This window comes from Xiphophorus couchianus, chromosome 14 (assembly GCF_001444195.1).
Source record: "Xiphophorus couchianus chromosome 14, X_couchianus-1.0, whole genome shotgun sequence".
NCBI lineage: Eukaryota > Metazoa > Chordata > Actinopteri > Cyprinodontiformes > Poeciliidae > Xiphophorus > Xiphophorus couchianus.
Genome location: NC_040241.1, coordinates 13512425 through 13536824, shown reverse-complemented (window position 1 = coordinate 13536824; position 24400 = coordinate 13512425). Strand labels below are relative to the sequence as shown.

The 24400-nt window shown below is 38.6% G+C and overlaps 1 long non-coding RNA gene across 3 annotated transcripts in view; it reads left to right on the top strand.

Moving 5' to 3' along the window:
• LOC114157573 (uncharacterized) overlaps positions 1 to 24400 on the top strand; it is a 145592-nt gene that overhangs the window by 105578 nt on the left and 15614 nt on the right. Inside the window, exon 4 of one of the 3 annotated variants that reach the window (XR_003598193.1) lies at positions 3199 to 3374. The exons of 1 other annotated variant lie outside the window; for it this stretch is intronic. This is a non-coding gene — a long non-coding RNA (uncharacterized LOC114157573). Of the gene's footprint in view, positions 1 to 3195; positions 3375 to 24400 lie in introns of those variants that run through there. One more of the 3 variants, XR_003598192.1, reaches the window with a different exon arrangement.

The following is a 24400-nucleotide window of genomic DNA, read 5'->3' as shown; positions in this document are numbered from 1 at the left end:
GTTTTGTTTTTTTGTAACCCTCCTATTATGTTGCGGGTCAAATTGACCCGTTTTAAAATTTAAAGAAAATTTTTAAATAGTTGGAAGTATTGTTTTTGCATGAAACTTTTTCTATTTGTCTTAATAAGTACACTCTACATATAAATTGAAAATGTATTCATTTTACACATGTGCAACCCCCCCCTGCATCTACAGTTTACATAGATACTGTTCGGGTCAATTTGACCCGGCAGTGAAGTGGAAGGATAAAAAAAAATTTTAAAAATCCAATTCTATATGCTTGCAGCTATGAACCACACAGCTGCATGTGGTTCATGCAGTGGTGGTGTGATGTCACCACACACAACACACCACACCCCTACATGCACGCACACAAGCCCATTCTCTTGCTATTCTCTTTACTTCTCTAGGAAACTGCGAGAAAGCAGGTGTTCATACAACTTTTGACGGGAACATTTTCTGTTCCCGTGGGTAAACTCCAACCACATTCAGTGGACACTCAGCAGAAGTGGAGGAAAACATAAATACTCTCTGCATGACTCATTTGTCTTGATTTTAGTCAGCGGGTCAATTTGACCCAGAACAGTATACATGTCTCAAGTTCAACTATAAAGATCGCCGATTGAAAATCAAAAATCAAAATGTAATATAAAATTTTTTATCAAAGATCAATTTCAAGGAAATTGTTTTTTGTGTCCAGGTTTTTTTCATTGGACATGAAAAATGTAAATTCCATTTTTTATGTTCAAATCAGTAAATGAGTAAGTTGTTGTCATTGATCCTTTATTTGTGAGAAATAAAAAAAACATCATTGCATCATTATTAACTCCAATACTAACCATTTCATAATTGATTGAAATGGTTAGTATTGGAGTTAATAATCAGATACAAAAAGGTTTTGGATGAGTTTTTTTTTATTTCTGGCACTTTTGCATGATTAAACACTCTCTGGGTGAAATTGACCCAGGAACATTATTTCTGTACCTCAGATATGAACATAACAGGAGGGTTTAACTACACTTAGGGAAGAGAAACCACAAACAAAATTGATAGATTGAATGATGGACAATCTGAATACATATTTTAAAAACTAAAAGAAAAAAAAACAGCATGAGAGATAATAACAACGTAACCAAACAAAAAGAGCAAATAAATCAACAAATATGTAATGATAATGGGTTGGGACTGATTCCCAGGCGTAAGGAAGCCCAATGGGGGGATGCCAACTCAGGCCAGGACACCATAAACAAAGCCTACAGGTTCATTTGTTGTTTCTGGTAAATAATCCAATCCTTTGTCTTTGCACAGTGGCGTTCTGCTACAGGCTGCCCACAGGCCTGTGGAGGGTTGCTGACATGTCACACGTCAGCTGTCCTTTAGAAGAGATCTGTCCCCAACAGCACGAGACTATAAATTTATCTCCTAGTTGCTGCTTGAATGTAAGTAAATAGCTTTCACAGCCCTATGGGAGCCTCCCATATTTAAACTGATCTGTTCTGTCTGTGTAATTCCTTGTGTAATTCAGCAGAATCAATTGATAGGGTCAACATAAGTTAACATAAAAGTCATTTGCATAAAAATCTTAAATCAAATGTAGTGAATATAGATGGTATTAATCGCAGTAGCACAGTTTATTTGTGTTAAACGTCTGGTCACTGATGGTTGACATTGGGCACACATGTGCAGTCAGGTCAGTTTACGACAATCAGAATGACAGAATCAGAACAAGTGTTTACATCGGATGATCAGTCTGCATAACCCAACCCTCTGATTCTACAATTTCATCCTGATCAATCTGATTGATTTGTGGCGTTTAAGTGACGCATTTTGATTCTGATCGGCCATTTATCAAATTGGGAGGTGCTCAACAATGAGTTGTGTACCACAAAAGTCTGGAAGGAGCGACAACAACTATTGTGAAACATGATGGTGGCTGCATTGTCCTGTGGGTTTTACCTTTTCATTTGGTAAGGACATTGAACCTGCAAAGTGTTGATAAAAGATGGATGGAACTAAATACAGGGTAACCCTGTTGGAGGCTAATTTGATTTTCAAACAATGTACTTGTTACTTGGTCACAGGCATCAATCAGTTTTTTTTTTTTTTAATTTAAATTTCTATATAAAATAATAATAATAAAACATTAAAAATATGCCTTTCATCCTTAACCATGCACATTTGATTTTCTCTTTTCTTTGGATTCTTTTTTTCCTTTTTTCACACAAAGACCTTTTAATAAAGGCAATAAGTCTCATGCATGAACTTAAATTACTCTACTTTGTATATCATATAACAAGGTTAACTTTCCAATTCTCATTTTCTCCCTTTCTTTTGGCAAAACCGAGCTACCTGCCTTCTTGCATTATCCAGAGGATTCTGGTTTTGATCTTCCCAGCTACCTCTGAAATGAATAAATATTCATCTTGCACCTATTCAAACCACGGAGAATGTCTACAAAAGACAACTAAGAACAGTAAAACTGACGTTTGTGACAAAAATGCCCTGAGTAAAAAGTTAAGAGTCAAACCTGTCCTGGGGCAAATTGTCAATTTTTGCATGTCTGTTCTGTCAGCAAAAATCAAAGCGCTGCACGAATCTATGTTCTATTATTTCTGTTTAATATTTAAATGAAGTTTCTTTAAAGTCAAGGAGAGAAAAAAAGAAGATTTACTGGGAATTAAGAAAGAGAAGCTGTACGTGTCTTTGTTAACTAGACTTTTGGGTTTTCTGATGTTGAAGAGTCGCATCATATTTAAGATCTTCTCTGTCCTGTCTGTGAGTCCCCTCAGGGGTAAATACGTAGCGGGGGCTGGCAGTGACGGTGGGCAACACTTGCTGGGGACCGACAGGAAGCTTTATCTCGACATATCTGTCACTCACCCATGTTAGACCTTCCCTCTGCTTTCAGAGAGCTGTCAAGCCACGGTCTGCCGCTCAACTCGTCTGCACCCCCCCGCCGTTCCCCCATCGTTATATAACCTGCCACCCCTATCACAAAGCCCCATCACAAACCCGAGGCCTCACACACACACACACACACACACGCACCCCCACCGCACGGTCGATGAAATCCGACTGCCGTGAGTGCGCGCTGTAAAGGGTGCTAGAAGATATAAGACTGAATGAGGTCTTTTGCCTTGATATCACTGATCATACAGTGCTGGAGTCCAAAATAATTTCCTCTTCTCTTCCCAGCAGCCCCGTCTCTGTATCGGACATAACATCCTGAGACAGCGGAGATTGGTGGCCAGGATACTGAATTTTTCATGAGGCAGGAAAGGTTAGATAAGATCCTCCCACGTTCTGGAGATAGTGCACTTACAGATCTGTCTTTGCAGCCCGACGGTTGAAAAAATAAAAAAACATTTGCATCACGTCTCAAGAGTGTGAATGTGTCCTTTTTCGTGCTTAAGAGTAAATACATAGACTAAACCTTAAAAATCTACATTCTCTTTATTCTGTTGCTGATGTTTGTGAAATTTTACTAAACAGTTTTTTTTTCTTGTGATGTATTGTTAGTACTATGTTTTCAAATTGCAGCTAGACAGCTGTAAAATATATTTTTATGTTACTTGTATGTATTTTTCCCTCTTTCTAAGCGTAGCGTAAATAGTTTGAAATGATTTGTACATATTTTCAAGGGTATTTCAATATATTGTACAGGTGCTCCTCGTAACATGGTCAATTTAATTTCATTCACTACATATAGAGGGACGTGTTTCAAGCATTTGCATTTTCACTTTGATCATTGTGGCTTACAGTTGATGAAAATATACAGCTTAGTTTTTCAAACACTAAGGATAATATATAACAGTGAAAAAAGGGTTTTAAAAACACAATTGTGATGTGTTTTCTCTCTATACTTGATCATATAGAGAGATCTATGTGATCTCTCTATCATGTTGATAGATCATGGCTCATTTTACATGAAATCCTACACCAACGCAGCGCGTCAACCAAGAAATCTATTCAAGGATTAATGAAGCCAAAGACGCCTTAAAAATGGCCTTCATCAATTCTGCATTGTTAGCAGGACTGATTATTCTGCTAGTAATTTTATCATTATTATTATTAACAACTGCACCAATGTGACCTATATTTGTGTGGGTCAGGTACATTGTGCAGGTGATGGGATGTGCATTGGGGGATGTGTTTGTGTGAGTCAGGTGTGGTGATGGTTTTCGTTCGTGCCAACCAACGATATCCCGCAGGCGTCCAAGGCCTCACACACACTTCTTTCCGTCTCTCTTTTGTTGTCACTCTGGATAACACTTTGCTCCTGAGCCTGTGCTGTCCTCTTCATCACGCAGCAGTTCAGCCGTTGTTAAAAAGCTGCACATTAGCCGCATCACAACGTTTAAAGCATGCGAAAAAGGTAGTGGCTTACAGTCCGGAAATTATGGTACATTTATGTCATTGTCAGTAATGGCCGTGGTTGTGGTTGTCTGCCGGGTGCCACGTTCTCTTTTAAAATTGAAATCAACATCTCTTGTCTGCCAGAGGAAGCATGAAGATCTCTAAAATTGCCTGGCAGATTTGTAGCCCATGTCCTCACACTCTTAATGGGGTTTCACTTCACAATTGTCCCACAAGGTTATGCTTTTCTCTGCTGGTTCCGCACTGTTTTTACATCACACTTTTCCCGCCACTAAACTTTACATTAATACGGTTGGGTACGACACGGTGTGAACAGCTGTCGTTATCTTTTGTGGTTTACCCTTCTTGTAGGACATGAAAAGCAGCAAAATAGTATTCAGAATAACTGGAAAATGGATTTAATTGCTTTTAAGTAGCAAAATTACAGGCAATGAGATACCTTCTGAAGCCATGCGAGGAAGAATCCTATACCAAAATGTGAGCTGGGTTGTCGGGAAAGCCTTGAAGGCGTGCCCAGTAAATACTCCCTGGGGTCCTTCCCCCCCCAGGCGGAGGCATTCACAAATATTGCCATAATCGCTGAAAAGCACAGTGCTTGCCAAGCCCAAAGCCCAGATGTAGCGCACAACATGTTTCAGCTCTCAGTCGTAAAGGTCAGTGGCTGCTTTTCGAACATGGATAAGAAAGCTGCGCCGCCTTTTCCAGTCATATTCTCAACCACAGGTTGCAGTCTTTTTGCAGACAGCAAAAGCCTTCCTTCTCTCTGTCTCAGCCGAAACAAGATGGCATCAGAGTGGAGGGGGGGTGAAGAGAGCCGTGAATCGTATTTCAGCAGTTTATTCCGAGAGTCGATTCAAGGACTTTGTGTGAATGCATGCATCCAACCTAATTAACTGGTAAATATGTCATATTCCGACACTTCTTTTTGCTGCAGCAGCCCACCAAATCAGTTCAGTTTCTGTTCAACTTCCCCGGGTGGTCTTCAACGGAGGACATGTTTTGACACGCAGGTCGCCACTAAATTAAGCTTACGCGACACCAGCAATAATCAAGAAATGGCATTCCATTTGTGTTAAGCTCCGGCTCGTTGAGCTGACCATTAACCAATGATGACTCACCACTTGTTTGGCAGCTACAATAGCACGAGATCCTTTTTTTTTTTTTTTTTTGCAAATAATGTTTCAGGAACATTTATCGGAGTTAAGCTGCTTTTTTTCATATCACGGGTTAAAAATGACCTTTAAGTGCTTTTCATAGCTGAAGACTTGTCAAAGCATGATGTGGGAGGGTGAGCTGATGGGGGTGTAATTTGTGGGAACATTGTGAATTTTGAGTATGCAGAAAAAAAAGGCAAATTCCAGCCTCTATGAAAGCTTTTTTTTTGCCAAATGACACTATGTTTTTTTGTCAGAGAACATCAATAAGCAAAAAAAAAAAAAAGTTACATTTTTAATCATTTTGATGAACAATTCAGGATTACCTGGAAAACAATTCTGTTCTTGTCATCTCGGCGCACAGAGCTTGTAGCTTAAGCTCATTTTACCACATTAGGGATTCCTTTGATAATGGTTCACAATGCCAGATGAGGGACTGGTAAATATTCTACAAGTGCAGGTATACTCTCCTCCTCTGACACTCAAGGACGTACTTTGTTTAAACGGGAAGAGAAGCTGGACGAGAACTGCGCTGCTCATTTGATGACCCCCACTGATGTGCGTTGATAAATATGTATGTGCTAGTAGTGTTTCTGTGCAGTCAAGCAAGGTTATTTTACAAAAGTAGGCATTTGTAAATTCAGAGCAGACATGGGTAATTCTGTTAGGAGCAGGAAGAAAAAGGCAGTTTTTACCCTGCTGAATAAAGTGCCTTCTGAGAAACCGAACCTCTTTGTTACAACCAAGACAGCCTGAGGGGTAAGGGTGAGTTTTCCATTAAATGAAACATGATAAATCATACATCAATGTCAGCACCACTGATTTTTGGCATTCATGTGAGAAGCTTTTAGTCAGGCGTAAAACATTATTGATTGATGGTATGATCTCGCAAATGTTGAATGTCTTTTCTTTTTAAGTCATTGTGCTAGCATGTCTGATAAAAAAAACAAACAAAAAATTTTGGAAAGCATGTAGTAATGCATAAATATACCAGGAAAAATAAACTTTCTTCTGCCTTTTAATTGCAACTTTTACCAGTTTTAGAAATGATTTGAGATAAGTTATTGGTCCCTTTGAAATATGGTTTGTTTGCTTGAGTTGTGCAGATTATACTGCCCAACTGGAATTTCTCACAACTAACAAGGGTAAGTACAAATTACCCAGGTATAACTTCAAAACAGGTGGAAGTGTTTTTCCATTTAGAACAAGTCTTTAAACTGAGTTTTTTTTTTTGTTTTTTTTTTTTGACAGGGATTGCTGAGCATTTTGGATTGTTATACTTCAGTTTTAGCAGTTTTAAACTCATATATAGCTCATATTTGCTGGCAAGTTAAATAATCAACACCTGTTTACAGTAGACTGCTTTTTATTTAAAGTGACAGCCGGGAGACTCGACCAAGATAAAGCTACATAGAAACACAGAATTCGTTTGACTCAAAAGAACAACGTGAAACGTAACGACGGCTGGAACTGTACACTGTGAATATCCTATTACATATGACTGTGTTCCACCAATACGGACATTTCAGTTTGAGGTGAAACAGATGACATAAGTATACACAGACCCATCATAAATCAGATTATTGTTGAAAAGTTAATCTATTTCAATTAAAGTCGGCTAAACACATTATATGGTTTATTAACACCCAGGCTGATGGTTTTCAAGCCTTTAGTTATGTTAATTATGATGATATGAGTTAATGAAAACAGAATATTTAAGAGTACAATATTACATCAGACCAGTAAAGACATTTTTAATACAGAAATGTGGGTTAATGACCTTCCCATGTAGGTGAACTAAAACCAGTCTCTAAAGAAAAATGGGCCAAAATTCCCCCACAGCAGTTGTAAAGGAATCATAGCAAGCAACTACGATTGATGAGTAGCAGACCGGTAATTAGGTTAAAGGGGCAATCATTTTTTAAAACAGGCACGTCTTGATTTGGATTCCTCTAACGATTTAAATTATCCTTTAAAAACTATTTGTTTTCATGCCCTTTCTTTTTTCTTTGCCTTTTGAAATGGGATGATTTGAGAGATTCAGGAGTGCTGAAAAAGCAAAATGAGAAAAAAATTATAGGACAGTTTTTTGTAATATTTTTTAACTTTTGTAGAGAAGAAAGATTTACCCCCCCAAAAAAAAGATTTTTTGCACCAAATTATTGGTTTAATTGTCATTGCTGTTGTTTGTGATATTATCAGTCTCCTTTAAAAGAATAAGTTGAAATAATACAATTTTTATTAAATTGAATATAACATTCATTCTGTTGGTGTACATAAAATTCTTACAAATTTTGGAGCGAGTAAGCTTAGAGTTTAGGCAAAGTTCTAAAACGAATAAAACTACAGGATTAAATAAAACTTAAGTTTTCTTTGTTGGTAAAACAAAAATAATCCTCAAGCCACCAAGGATCCATCATGGTGACCCCACTCACAGTCTATGCCATCACATTAATGTCCTTAGCTTGATTCCTACCTGCATTACTAAAACAACAGTTGTGAGATCAATGGTGCCGCTTCAATAATAAATGGTGTTTCATTGCTTGTGACATTACTGCCGGGCTTTATTTCTTGTGAACTCGACTCCATTTGTGGTTGACATCATTTATTGTGATGCTGACACGACTTTGTCAGGAAGATTATCGATGGTTTTGTTATTCATTGATAAAATGTGTTTATGTGCTCCGTCCTTTAGCAGTTTTACATTATTAAAGAGAAAATGCCAAAAATAATTTATTTCTCCCCGCGGAAGCCTTGAAATGCCACCCTGTTTTGTATTTTCTTTTTTCTTCTACAATAAATCAGTTATTCTTTAAATATTGAACAAAGAATCTTCCTTCCAATCATTTTGGCAGCGCGTGGCCTTCTCAAGTTCCCAAAGGGGTAATCACTACATTTCCCAGTGATGCCTGCTTGGCTAAGCAGTTTTAATACACAAATCAATTTTGCATTACCCCCCTTTGGCTGTGAGTGCTCATAGTGTGAGAGCCATGAAAAATTGATGGGCCTTAGCATGCAGATTGCAACTCCAGTGAATCTTAAATTTGTCCAGGCCCTCTTTTTAAGAAGACAATGTCAAAAGGGTGTTTGTTTTACGAGTAAACTGTTGGTATAAGTCTTCTGGTTACCGTATTTATTTATTTTATATGTTTTACTGTTGAAAGAACAGCAGCTGCACTTGTTAAAAGCACAGCATGTATGAATATTAAGGGGGATAGAAACATTTTAGTATCCCCAAATGGCGTTAACATGCAAAGAAATAGACAATATAAACAAGCCTCCCACTCCTCCAGACAAAAGAAAAAATCATCATCAATATAATGACCAATATCTTAAAAGTCATTTGTTTTTGCCATACTAATTATACCGTGTCATTTTGTGAGGTGCTCTGTATTTTCGCCGGCTGATGACTTGAGTGCTCGAAGAAATTACAGCTCCCATAATTAGCTCTAGCTATGAAATGTAGCTATCACGGGAGAGAATGAGGAGATTTCACACCTCGGAAATTAGATTTTGCAAGGTGCTGTGCTGATGTCCTTGAGTACGGGCACATCAAAAGCCCTTTTGTTCCGCTCGCACTCGGCCCTTTCTGTGACAGATGTAGACAAAAATATGCGGGGAGCAGCAAAATGATCAGCAGGGAGGTATTTTGAAGATGTACCTGCCAAATTTCATATTAAATGTCAATTATAACTCCTACCGTGGTGTTTTAAATTGTGCTGTTTATTCTTTGTTGTTAAAATTAGTGAAATTTATACCTGCAAATTTGAATTTATTTTGGATTTTCTCTAATCCGTCCGCCCTGACTACAAAATGTCTAATTGCCTGTCATCATCATTGTGTGTGTGTGTGTGTGTGTGTGTATATATATATATATATATATATATATATATATATATATATACTGTATATTTATTTATTTATTGCAACATTTTGCAAAATGTATCACAGAGCATATACGTATGTATCATCATACATTCTTCTATTTTACATCACCCTGAATGCATAAGTCCCACTGTGAAACATGGTGGTGGCAGCATCATGCTGTGGGGATGCATTGTCACAGAAGATGGTGAGAGTTGGAAAGGTGATTAGAGATAAATAAATAGAGCTAGCTCTGGGTAGAAGCTGCAAAAGACTTGAGACTGAAGCAGAGTTTCACCTTCTAGCTGGCCAAAAGGTCCAAACACACAATCAAAGCTTCTTTAGTTGGTTGAATGGAATAGTTAAAGTCTTTATAGATGCTCTCCATTCAGTCTGACTGAACTTGAGTCTCTAGACTTTTAGACATAGACAGACTTTCAGCTGTGATTGCAGAAAAATGTTATTCTTTATACTATTGGCTCATAGAAGCTGAGTTTAATGCAGATCACCCCTATGTCGATTTTAACACTGTATCAATTTTCTTCTATGTCACAATCAGGAACTAAATTGTGTTGCTCTATTGACTAAAGTCTAAGCATAATGCATTGATGTCTGTGACTATAAAAAGACAAAAATGTTGAAAGTCGGAAAGGTATGAATACTTTTGCAAGTCACTGCATCAGAAGATAATTTACACTTTTGAATAACTGATGCTTGAACAATTGAAGTGCTTCAGTTTTCAGTTCTATTTAATTGGAAACTGAGGTGTTCATTTATTCCCAATGTAGGTAATCTCATGATAATTATTCCTAAAGTGTTTTTGTTAACTTTAATAATGTTTTTCTTCTTTTTTCCCCCTTTCTTTTAAGCCCCTCTGCCTATTGTCTTTTGTGCCTTTTCACCAGCCCATTTTTTTAGTCTAAGCTAGAGCTCTCAGTATTGCCTGGTTTATGAAAGGTGATTTAGAAATGAACCTGCCTCGCTTTCTAGTTTCTCTGCGGAGATGGGAGTTTGTTGCCATGACAATAGTAATGTCACTTCAATGGCAGAGATGTTAAGATGGCGGGTGCGTGGCGTTTCATATGCAGGTGCTGTGCGCAGAGGAAAAGTGATACAGATAATGGAATCAATTTCCTGTGATTTCTGAAGCAGAGAGCTCACTGAGGGGAAAAAAAATAAAGGAATTAAATGAGGTTGTGCTAAACATCAGCCGCTGGTTACCGACGGCTATTTGACTTCAGATTCCTGCTTTGCAAGTAAAATGGGGACAAAAACACACAAATGTCTGCTTCCTTTTTATTATCTTCTGGGTGCCCAGCACAAGGGGCTTCATATTATTTTCGGCTGCTGTTTAAAAATGGAAGGAAAACAGGCGCCCATGACAACTTGATATTCCAGCGGAATCTGGTTAGAAGTAAAAGAAGTAGGGGCCTTTACCCCTAACAGTGGATCCAGAGCAATTAGGACGAAAATAAAGATTTGAAATGCGGCTATAATGTTTCCTATTTAATCCATTTCTAAGTTGCACGCCCTGCATATTCAATAGTCTGCTATACGATATGCTTGCTGATGTATAATGACCAAGATTTTTTCAGCCGCTCGTGTCTGGTCAGTACTTATACGTTTGTCTTCTACTTATGACCTGATTAACCTTGTAAAAGATGGAGTCCTTCTACAACAAAAGAAGTATCAGTCACGTTTAAAGGGATAGCTTAGGATTTCTGAACTGATATAGTGTTAAAAGTGTGAAGGCATTTATTAACCAAGCTCCAGCAGATAACTCTCTTGGCATATTGTGTAAATTCAGATTAGGTGCTCCAAAGTGAAATTCTATCACCTTGCAAAATGCCATGTTTGTTATGTTTGCACTGGATTATTTACACAGAAACTGATGATTATTACACATAAATAGCAGAGGAAGAGCAACAGCAGCCATGTTCTTTTGTGATACGAGCAGAGAATTGAAAACATAAAAGTGTTTCCAGTTAGAGAACCTTTTGGAAATAACAAGTTTCTCAAACTTTTTATTTAGTTAAAATAACTAAATAAAAAATGTTCTATTATGCTTTTTAGAATAAAAAGTTAAATAGAATACACCCAAATATTTTTATTTTTTAGAATAAAATGTAAAATATAATACACCCAAATATTTTATTTTTAGAATAAAAAGTAAATAGAATACACCCATCATTCGCATAAAGGCAGAAGGGTTTTAAAACAATAGTTAGCCATGTCAACAATGGCATTCCTGGTAAGCCCAAAGCAAATAACCTTGGAACAGCCTTGAAATTCTACTGGGCAAATCCACTTCAATGTGTGAAAGCCTAGACAGAGCATTGAAGAGAGATGAGAATCGAATTGTGTATGTACGGGAAGGCAATGACCAGGCCACTGAGATGTGAAAGTCAGTTAAAATCAAAACGGTTGTACTTTATGTTGTAGTATGCCAACAAAAAATTATTTTTTTAGGGTAGATTTTGACTGTGCAGATTTTTTTTTTTTGCCTATCTTTTTTTTGAATCGCATTTATTTATAAAGTAGCTGAGCTTCACCAGCCACCAGTAGTTGGGGTTGTATCCAGATTTACTTTTCAGGCTGCATGCTTGTTTTTGTGAGGAGATGTCCCAGTTGGTTTCATACATGTTTGCCAAAACCCAGAGAGCCAACTAAACTGAATGCATCTTTTTTTTTTGGCAAGTTATTTTTATTTTTATTTTTTGGGGGGTTGTAAAAAAAAAAAAAAAAAACAACTCCCCAATAAATCAATTATTTGTTTCCACATTTCCAGCTTTTTGCTTTATTTGTATTTATTTATCAATTTCCTTTACCATATACAGTATGTATCTATAATATTGGCTAGAGTTATTTTGAAAATCTTTCTTTGCTTAAATTACATCAGCCTTGGAAGATACATACCACATGTTGCATCAGAATAAATTCCCTACAGGGCCTCACACAGCAAGTTCACAACTGGTCACCTACAATGTCTGGCTTGTCTATCTTTCTTGTGTTTCTTTTTTTTGTTTTGTTTTGTTTTTGTGTAACTTATCGCTGACCTCTGGTTGTCCTCTGAGACATACGAGTATGACTGACAACTCAGTGTTGTTCCTTCCTGTATAAAAATATCCAAAGACTTCTAAAGAATATAGAAAGCAAACACTATGAATCCGCACCTCGCTCAGGTTCTTATTTTACATCCTTGGATTTTCAAAACAAACAATTTCACAAAAATTTAACTGTAATTTGGATGAACAGTACAAAGCAATTCAGCAGAGACATTGCTTACACACCATTGTCATTAGAAACACCAAGCCTAGGGTACAGCGAATATTTCAGCAGCAAAATGTTAACAGGATGATTTGTTATAGTGCAACTGCAACGAGTCTAAGTCTAGCACTGTGATTAATATCTAGAGGTTTTTGTTTACGAAGTCAAAAGAAAAAGTAACTGTGAAAAATCCCTTTAACAAACCTGTCTGACAACATGAAGTAGGCTAACAGATTCAAAAAAGCAGCCATTATTTAACATCATTTAAACATTTTTCAGTGTTTCCTTTCACGTATAAATGGAACACAAAGCATTTGTTTTATGTTTTTTTACACAAATGTAATGTTATTGAGTTTTTATTTTTGCAGGAAAATGGCTTTTAAGATTGCAGTGTTTACATCAGACCATTGCTTACAAGAAAAAGGTAGCAAGTTACCAATAAGGATTTGCTTCCATAATATTTATAGATTATTTACTCTTTGTGCCTGCTAGTTGGACTGGAAATTTGCAAACATGGTTTAGAACATTAGAATCAAGTTTGCTCCTCAGATGGGGTACTTTTATCTTTTGGTGTATGTCTCAAATGCAACTTTTACAAAAAAATATGTTTGTTATATAATTGTTATAAATGTCACCATGATGTGACAGTATAATATGATACAGATAATCTGTGAAAATATCAAGCTCCTGCATCTCCTCCCAGTGCTAATATTGCCAACTGAAGAAATGCGTCACTCTCAGTCATAAACAACCAATCAGAGCCAGGAGGAGGATCTTAGCGCTGTCTATCAATGTTGTGTGCTAAAGACAGAGAAACAACAGTTTTCTGAAACGTTTTGCCGTTCCAGGAAAACTGTTTATTTGCTGTCATTTATGGCTATGCTAACTAGCCTGAGCACATGGATGATTGATAGCGCTAAGACCCTGTTTCTTGCTCTGATTGGTTGTTTCTGATGGTGTAATTGTTCAGATGACAGGAGGTAGAGAAGCTTAATTTCTTCACATACTGTCACTATAGTTTTAACAAATAGGTAAAACACACACACCTATATACATATATACTGTATATATATTAAAGTTATATACTGGTGATTTAAATCGTTAGTTTCAACCTTAATCTTTACCAACATTCAAATTTATTCCCATTTGTCATGTGAATAGTCCTCATTTATTATTTTTTCATTGAGCCAAAGAAGTAGTTGGTATTTTTTGTGTTTTAGATCTGTATCTTTTGCACTTTTGCCATATTCGTGATGTCTTCTAACTTTTGCAGGGCAGCGGGTTGAGTACACTACCTCTGTGTAATGCTCTTTTCCTTTTCTCCAACACTTAAATTCTGTTTGTTCCGTCAGGCAATAGCAAAGTGAAAGCTATCTGTTTTTGTCATCCTCCTGTAGACTCGGTCCAGCTGCAATGAATTTAGCTCGCCATTATGAACCACAAAGCCACTTGGCTGGACGGTGGCCCGGTCTCCCATCACTGGACAATCCCATTGATTGGACAGTTCACCAAACATAATTTTAGACATGTTGAAAGGGACATTAGCTGCCTGTGCAATCTGTTCCCAGAAATACTGGACTTCTATATCAAGTCAAAGCAGCTTTGCAGCCAAGCTTTTCCCTGTTCACTGACAATTATCTGCATTAGAGCAGCTTGATGGTAAGGTGCCTTACCTGTTTAATGAGGACGTTGAAAGATGAGATTGCTGCACTTATACAGCAAATAATACCAAATTAGTCTGCACTACATATGAATCGTATTTCTTATTGTATGTTCAAGAATTAGCTACAAGACTGTAGAGCTAAGGCAGCAAGAAATTAGGTGCCTTTTAAAACCTTAGACATTGACTTAACCTTGCATATCTATTGAGGATTATTTTTATAGTCTCAAAGAACATAAGAGAAAAAAACATATTATTAGAGTAGGCTGTACTTTGTAAGTCAGGTTTTTACTGAATGGTGAGAAATGTTAAAGGTTGATAAGATGTAGGAATGCAAAGTAGCATTTATATTTAGAAAACTTCCAAGTCTAAAAAAGCAAGATACCTGCTGAAGGAATAGGAAAAGTATTTAAAAAGCAAATAAAAGATTTTTGGTTCAGAGCCACTTTATTATTATCGATAAAAACAATAAAAAAGTAAGTTCTGAATTAAAAGGGAAGTGGGAATTTAATCAGTTATCTAAATTCAGGATTTTGTTAATCATTGCATCAACCAGTTGAGCTTGTGGCAACATATGGAGGTTTCTCTGAAGTTGTTAGATTTAGGGTCTAAACTTGGTTGTAAACACCAGTTTCAGTGAAATATGATGATTCCGGTTTTGCATGGTAATGTTATTTGCCTTCTGACGCTTCAGGCAAGAGGAAGTGCTTGAGTCTCACATCCATACTGATGTGTGTGTGTGTGCGCACTCTGCTGACACTCCATGTATAACTTTTAATAAACAACCAAGCATTTTATTGACTTTTGATCATCTTGTAGACTCGAGCAACGCATGGAAGGAGCAGAGAGTAGAAACGGTAGAAAGGTACTCAACTTTTTCTACTACTTTTACACGACTTCACAGGCCCTCGCATACAGGTGCTGGTGCGAGGGCTTTCACAGGCCAGGTCCTTCACATGCCTTCGCATCCAGGTGGCGGTGCGAGGGCCTTCACAGGTCCTCACGTCCACGTGGCGGTGCAAGGGCCTTCACAGGCCAGGTCCATGAAGGATCCCTGGCCTTCACAGTCCCCTCGCGTCCACGTGGCGGTGCGAGGGCCTTCACAGGTCAGGTCATGCAAGGATCCCTGGCCTTCACATGCCTTCGCATCCACGTGGCGGTGCGAGGGCCTTCACAGGCCAGGTCCTTGAAGGATCCCTGGCCTTCACAGTCCCCTCGCGTCCACGTGGCGGTGTGAGGGCCTTCACAGGTCAGGTCATTCAAGGATCCCTGGCCTTCACAGGCCCTCGCGTCCACGTTCGGTGCGAGGGCCTTCACAGGTCAGGTCATTCAAGGATCCCTGGCCTTCACAGGCCCTCGCGTCCACGTTCGGTGCGAGGGCCTTCACAGGCTAGGTCCATGAAGGATCCCTGGCCTTCACAGGCCGTCGCGTCCACGTTCGGTGCGAGGGCCTTCACAGGCCAGGTCCATGAAGGATCCCAGGCCTTCACAGGCCCTCGCGTCCACGTTCGGTGCGAGGGCCTTCACAGGCCTTCACATTACCACGTGGTCGTCTTATTCAAGCACTTCTGAAGGAACAGCCTGCGATGTCATCGATGACATCACGTTCGTTTTGTCGGTCTGATGTCATCAGTGACAGTCAGGGACGGACGTGATGTCATCGATGACATCGCAGGCTGTTACCTCAGAAAAAATGCTTTTTATACCTATGTTACATGTCTCAGCTGTATTGAAACAGTTGTAACAATTGATGTTTGTTTTGTTTTGTCTCTTCTTCTCCTTTCTTCCGAGTGGGAAGCCTGTAAACAAGAACAGCTTTAGCGAACGAAGAACGACCGCCGTCTTCTTCCCCAAACTCTGTCTGTTTTATTACAAATTGTCAAAATCATGAAATCATGCAATCATACATTGAACATTCCTTTGTGCATTCATGTCCATGTGTCCTTCCGTTGCTCCAAAACAACCATATTCCATCTACTTCAATAAACAACATCAGCCCACACCAGCTGTGAGAGCATCCATGGGCCAAATCAAAACAATTCAACAATCGATTTAAATCTTACAGATTTACATAAAAAGAAAACTATTCCTCAAGTTCAGTGAAATTGTAAGGCTACTAATTTCTTTGAATTGTAATAACTCTGAAAAATGTAATCATATTATTAGTTCTATAATTTAATATGGGCATATTTAGAGGACTAGATCTAGCTTAAGCTAGTACAGTAGAATCAATTACAGGGTAGTAGGGGAAAAGTGGTAACGTCTATAATAAATGTTTGAAACTGATGAGAACTGATTTCCGGTACATGTAACAGAGTAACTTTAACACTTCCTATCAAAAGATAACACAACCCGTCAGGATACCACCGAAATCTTAATAAGGTTGGGTCGGAGAGTGTATCGAAGTTTAGATACATGTAGCAAACTTCTATAACGGCTGTTTTACGACCGTTATAGCTACAAACCGTAATTATGAAACAAAATTACTCTTTTTCCCTCGAACGTCTAAACACGTCTAGCAAGTAATTACGAAATCAGCACCGAATGAACTTGTAAATTTACATTTTAGCGGGGACAGTTTCCACCAGCTTCACACTACTAACCTGTAAACAAGAACAGCTTTAGCGAACGAAGAACGACCGCCATCTTTTTCCCCAAACTCTGTCTGAGGCGCAAGGGGGAAAGGGGCGGGGCTCCTCACTCTAGGTCTCCTGGTGAAACGCTGTCTATAATTTGGCTCTAACAAAACTGGAAACATCAGTATGAGACCTGAAAGAGCGTAGGGACACCCTAGAGCAGTGGTTCTCAAATGGGGGTACGTGGAGGTACTGCAGGGGGTACGTGAAGCTTTTCAAAATATCTTTAAAAAATCAGTAGGCTCCTCATAATAAGTCTTGGGAAAAATTATTTTGTGAAAAGTTCGATAAAATATAAATGTGTGTTCATGCACTGAATTTTATATTCAGTATTTAGTTTCAATATCCTTTAAAATAAAATGGTTTGTCTGGTTTTATACCTTCCTGGTGGTCACCGTCTTCTGTTTTTCTTTTTTGTTTAACCATGCAATGCTTGCAATATGGATGTATTTGTCAGGTTCACTGATATAAGTTGTTTGGCTTTAATAAATCAGACAGTGATTTTACAGCACTGTACCCCTTTTTAATTCCAAAAATGTTTTGCCCGTGTCAGGGGGTACTTGACTAAAAATATATTTTTAAGGGGGTACATCACTGAAAAAAGTTTGAGAACCACTGTTGTAGAGCATCTTGGTGAATATTTCCTCTTCTCAATAAGCTTGGTGTACTTAGCATGTTTACGTTTTTATAAGATCATATAAAATCTTAAATATAGCCAAATGTTGAAGTACTAAGGGTAAAATTTTGGGCTTCTAGTCTAAAATGACATTTCAGAGTCTCTTTTATGCTGCTGTGCAAATTACAAATGGAGGAAATGCTTTTTGACATTTTTGTTCTCAGCAGAATATGAGCTTATTGAAAGGAGCTCTAAAAAAGGTGTCGAGTACCCAGACTATATTTAACCTAGTTTTCAGTTAGAAATCAAACTTTAAAAGCCAGTTCTTCCTCACTAATTAGTTTCTCTGGGAGTTTTTTTTTTTATTGTTTCATAACACATGAAAGCTCTTTCAGTTTTTTTTTTTCTTTTTTACAGAATGCTTGTGAGCAGTTGCTGCAACTGAAGATGCGGGTCTTTTGGTTTTTCTGCCATCTTTGCACAAGTAACTTAGGTTGACGTTTTTACACATTCTTTTTTGCAAAACTTCTATAGCGCAGTCAGATTGGATGAAGAGTATTGGTGAATAGCAGTGTTCATGTCTTGTCTCAGATTATCAATGAGATTTAGATCTGGACTTTCACTGGACCATTATCACACATCTGTTGGTTTTGACCTTAACTACTTCAAAGCATCTCTAGTTGAATGTTTAGGGTTAGCATGATGATGTTAGCACCACATCTCATCCTCTGGATGGTTTATTCAAGTTGTTTTCCTCCAAAGAAAGTATCTCTATTGATGGCAAAAGGTTTTATTTTGGTCTTATTTAACCAGAGATTCTTTCTTCCACATGTTTGCTGGGGTTGCCTATATAGGAAACTGTTAAGGGGATTTCTTATTACTTTTTTGCCGGTCTTCCATCTAGGCTCTTTTTGTGGAGTACACGACTAACAGCTGTCCTGTCAACAAATCCTCTCACATAAGCCTTGAGTGGCTACAGCTACAAATAACCTCCATGCCTCTCACCCCCAAACAAGATTGAAGTTTGTGGTTGTAGCATGTGAAAAGCATTAAATAAAAAAGGGAACCAGCGTGCCCAAAACTCTTTACCCTGTTCCTACTTTGTCTGCACCACAGAAAGGTCAACTGTTTGCATTCAAAGCATGCTCTCCTTTGGAGTCGGAATTTTAGAACCGTTTAGCATAAAGTCAGTAAGAGTCTGCCTTGTGCATTTGCTATATACCTAAAAGCATGTGTTAGCAAGTAAGAGGAAGAGGGGGAAAAATGTTGAAGGAGAATGGGAGAGATGTGAGTGGCCCATCTATGAAAGCACCATTAAATTGTCAGTTATGATGGATGTTACGCCTTCTCTGCATTAACTGGTACATTAGAAGTCATTAATTCCTCAGGATGTGCACTGGAGATCAGAGCCTCCCAGGGGGTCTCGCTGCCTTGATAAAGGGGGTGACAGTGAGAGGAGGATAGAGAGATATTGGGATGCAGGAAGAGATAAAGAGTCCACCAGCTGAGATGAGAGAGACGGGACGACTGGGAGTCTGAGTTTTGATTTTGACACAACATATGCTGTCTTGTTTCAAGAGGGGTGGGTGGGTGAGAAGGGATTGTCCACAGTCATTAATAGGCACTGAAGAAGCAGAAGCATTTTGTTTTGTCAAAATAATAATGAAGAAGAAAACATACTTGGTACTCTTTAAGGAATTGCTGTCTCAATTACAGATACATTTGGTCCCTGTGGAACCGAAGTGTTCAAAGCAAATAGTATCCTTGTTAATACCCTTGGATCTAGTTGTTTCTAAAAGCAAACATAGAAAACCAAAATATGTGGTAATTTGTAAAAATAAATCCCCAACCATAGTTTGTGAAACATTTCCATAAAACAGATAAACTTATCAAGTTATAAAAGCAATTAAATGTGGTTTCTTAAAAAACAAATAGCAGCTCCCCCTGGTTGTTCTTTGTAACTTGTCAAGCCAGAAAACAACATTTCAGCGTCAATTAAACAACAATTACCAGACAGCCGCATTTTGATGGGTGACTAGAAATTGCTCACAATGTTGCTAATGCATTCCTCTCGCCCCACGCAGGCCACAAGCAAGTACAGCAGAAGCTCAAACATCACAAAAAGCACCGGAAAGAAACATTTTGAAGACTGGGCATTTATCTCGCCTTCCCAATAACACTCTAAGGATTTGAGATGGTTCTTGTGGCTCCTTGAGATTTGGTTTTAATGACCTGCTTTGCACATGAGTGACCTGCACCATCTGCCGTGTTTATATGGAGTAAGTATGTTGAATAGATAGGTCAACAGGGACAAACAGTGGAAGTCAGCGCCTTGCAGCGGGCCGAAGCAAAGCTCTCAACAGTGTCCCAAAGTACTTGTTATGTTTGGGCCGACCACAACCACCGGCAGGTATTTATCATGTGATGACAGCAGGTCACAGCCAGGTGACACCACTTTTGTTACAGCTACTTCCTCTGAAATGAGTGTTGATGTAACACACTCTCTATTTCGGAATAATATTTATATATCTTTTTTTTTATTTTTTGGTTTTCTTGGTTGTACCTAAGACATAAATGTGCGTACAATTTGGTTTTTTGTCAGTATATCCAAATATTCCAGAAATATCTCATTATCAATTTTTGTTGTATTTTGATTGCTTCAGTACTAATCTGTAGAATCTGTAGAATTCCTGTCTTTACATTATTCAGGGGTAAGAATACCCCAGAATCCTAGTGTCTGTGTGGTCTTGGACTTCAATTGGGTCAAATATGGTGTCTCTAATGGCAAATTAACCTTTGGAGACAGGTCAAACTAGAAGCAAAATTGAGGGAAAAGAAAGAAACTAGGACAGACTCCTGGAAGCAGACTTTTTGTGGTGTTCCAGGTAGGGGGGACTAAGTGTGCCCATTTCTTGTGGCAAAATCTGGTTCTAGGGACAGTTTCACCTCACCCATGGCAATTGAGCTAAAGCTGGTGTCTGATGTTAAGGGATATCAACCAAACTTTGGCAGTCCTGGAAAAAGGCAGAACCTTATCCTACTTCAGGGTATACCCCTGTCCTTTTGTGACATTGTTCAGGGAGAAAGTTCCAGATTGATGTGGGAGCCTGGCAATACTCCGGCAGGGTTTATGTGTTCTGAGTTTGCTTATGCACTGAACAGCAGCTCAGATTATTTGGCCTTCTTTCTTCTGCCGATTTCTTATTGCTTTGGGAACTATGATGCGCATCCAAGCAATGATGAGACTAACCTTCATAAGTTCAGAGTTTGAGTGTTGTTTTATATGCATCTGTGTGAGGGATGTTAAGCTTACTCCAAAGGGTTATGTTGTAACTGAATAGCTAAAGTAACAGTGATCTTATTGAACAGTTCTGTCTATACTGCTCAGCTCTAGGAATAAGCTCTGCACAAACTTAGACTTGTGTTCCCATTGCAGTGACCAGTCCTGTTTGTAGTGACCATTGACAGGATCGTAGGACATTCATGGTGTTAATGCATTGTCTGCTTTTTAAAGTGTAGGTTTTTCAGCAGATTATATTGTTTTATTGGATTCCTCAAACTATGACTTCTGGCAAGTTGTGAACTATTAAGTTGAAATAGTTCAACTTAAGTTTAATTTGATTAAATTGATTAAACTTGGATAGAATCGAGGTCATCTAGCTCAGTAGTAGTACCGCGGACCGGTCGAGACTTCGCATATTTGCTGCGGACCGGGGGGGCAAGGAGGGTAGCGCGTCGAGACGACCGACGCCGATGCTGTTGCTGCTGTTTTTCTAACTCATTCTGCTGCTTGTGGGCTCAATGTTGGCGCACAAGTCTTAACCGACAGATTCCGGTTAAAGGATTTTCAAAATTAAAGATCCTCCAGACTCAACACATAAAACGGAAGTATTTAATTATTTCTTGCGCGGTCCAGTACCAATTGGTCCACAGACCGGTACCGGTTTCTGTTTTGTTTTCAGTTTTTTTTGTCATTACACTCGTCTCTTCTACTTTGTTTAGGTATTGTAAAGGAGGAAATTTACTAGTTAGCTTAAATTTTGGAACAGCTTGGCTCTCTTTTCCTCCTGTTCTCCCGGGCCCTGAGCGGATTGCGTCACAGCTGGAAAGAAACCGGCGAGGCGCGATGACGTCACTGAGTTACAGAGTTTAATCCATACAAACAACGCATGAATCAGTTAACAAAGCTGCAGATGTACAGAGATATGCATTTTTCTCATAAAAATACAGACACACAAGGGGAGACAGACAAACACAAAACACAGAGACAGACAAAGGCGCCCACGTGGAGAAAAGATGGAAAAAACTCTCTCTATTTTAGCGCTACATGTAACTTTATACTGAGTAGGTGTTTCCTCACTTTAATATATGCAAAGAAGGCGCTCCGTTGTTCAACCAATCAGAGACCTGTTCCGGCCCCCAAAGAAACCCCGGAAACTCCCCTCCTTACAGCTCAGCTCGAAGGTGATCTGTTCTCTGTCAAACCAAACAGGAGGGAAACCCCTTAATCCTGGGCGTACCACGCACGAATGTCCCCAGCACCGAAGTCCTGATATAAATCTCGCCGACTCCCCTGGAGTTTCTTCCTCCCACATTCCAGCTGCCGTTTCCATGGAGATGCTAATTTTATGGCTTTTGTGTGCTCTTAAGCAGACAGTGGAAGGCGTCTGCTTGTCTCCTTGGGCCTCTCTCGAAGGGTCACACAAAGCCTGTTTTTCAAATGAAAGTGCTTAATATACCTTTACACATGTTGTAAGATTAAGTGTATTTTTAGCACTAAAATAATCATTTTTTCTTAACAGTATGGAAGGTATTCAACACCACAATGAAATCTCTGAATATTGTTTAAAAATCCAAATTTTATTTCCTGTGAAGAAACACGTTTCAACTTTTTCTGTGAGCTTAACAAGCCCTTGACCAAAGGTTGTTCTAGAAAGGTTGTTTGATAATCTAATCAAGATAATGAACACATAATGACTCATTATAATGACTCACAAAAACTCTCCAAAAACACAAAAGCTGAATAAAGAGTTTACGAACTTTTGCTCTAGAGCAGTGGTTCTCAAACTTTTTTCAGTGATGTACCCCCTTAAAAATATATTTTTAGTCAAGTACCCCATGACACGGGCAAAACATTTTTGGAATTAAAAAGGGGTACAGTGCTGTAAAATCACTGTCTGATTTATTAAAGCCAAACAACTTATATCAGTGAACCTGACAAATACATCCATATTGCAAACATTGCATGGTTAAACAAAAAAGAAAAACAGAAGACGGTGACCACCAGGAAGGTATAAAACCAGTCAAACCGTTTTATTTTAAAGGATATTGAAACTAAATACTGAATATAAAATTCAGTGCATGAACACACATTTATATTTTATCGAACTTTTCACAAAATAAATTTTCCCAACACTTATTATGAGGAGCCTACTGATTTTTTAAAGATATTTTGAAAAGCTTCACGTACCCCCTGCAGTACCTCCACGTACCCCCATTTGAGAACCACTGCTCTAGGGTGTCCCTACGCTCTTTCAGGTCTCATACTGATGTTTCCAGTTTTGTTAGAGCCAAATTATAGACAGCGTTTCACCAGGAGACCTAGAGTGAGGAGCCCCGCCCCTTTCCCCCTTGCGCCTCAGACAGAGTTTGGGGAAAAAGATGGCGGTCGTTCTTCGTTCGCTAAAGCTGTTCTTGTTTACAGGTTAGTAGTGTGAAGCTGGTGGAAACTGTCCCCGCTAAAATGTAAATTTACAAGTTCATTCGGTGCTGATTTCGTAATTACTTGCTAGACGTGTTTAGACGTTCGAGGGAAAAAGAATGATTTTGTTTCATAATTACGGTTTGTAGCTATAACGGTCGTAAAACAGCCGTTATAGAAGTTTGCTACATGTATCTAAACTTCGATACACTCTCCGACCCAACCTTATTAAGATTTCGGTGGTATCCTGACGGGTTGTGTTATCTTTTGATAGGAAGTGTTAAAGTTACTCTGTTACATGTACCGGAAATCAGTTCTCATCAGTTTCAAACATTTATTATAGACGTTACCACTTTTCCCCTACTACCCTGTAATTGATTCTACTGTACTTGCTTAAGCTAGATCTAGTCCTCTAAATATGCCCATATTAAATTATAGAACTAATAATATGATTACATTTTTCAGAGTTATTACAATTCAAAGAAATTAGTAGCCTTACAATTTCACTAAACTTGAGGAATAGTTTTCTTTTTATGTAAATCTGTAAGATTTAAATCGATTGTTGAATTGTTTTGATTTGGCCCATGGATGCTGTCACAGCTGGTGTGGGCTGATGTTGTTTATTGAAGTAGATGGAATATGGTTGTTTTGGAGCAATGGAAGGACACATGGACATGAATGCACAAAGGAATGTTCAATGTATGATTGCATGATTTCATGATTTTGACAATTTGTAATAAAACAGACAGAGTTTGGGGAAGAAGACGGCGGTAGTTCTTCGTTCGCTAAAGCTGTTCTTGTTTACAGGCTTCCCACTCGGAAGAAAGGAGAAGAAGAGACAAAACAAAACAAACATCAATTGTTACAACTGTTTCAATACAGCTGAGACATGTAACATAGGTATAAAAAACATTTTTTCTGAGGTAACAGCCTGCGATGTCATCGATGACATCACGTCCGTCCCTGACTGTCACTGATGACATCAGACCGACAAAACGAACGTGATGTCATCGATGACATCGCAGGCTGTTCCTTCAGAAGTGCTTGAATAAGACGACCACGTGGTAATGTGAAGGCCTGTGAAGGCCCTCGCACCGAACGTGGACGCGAGGGCCTGTGAAGGCC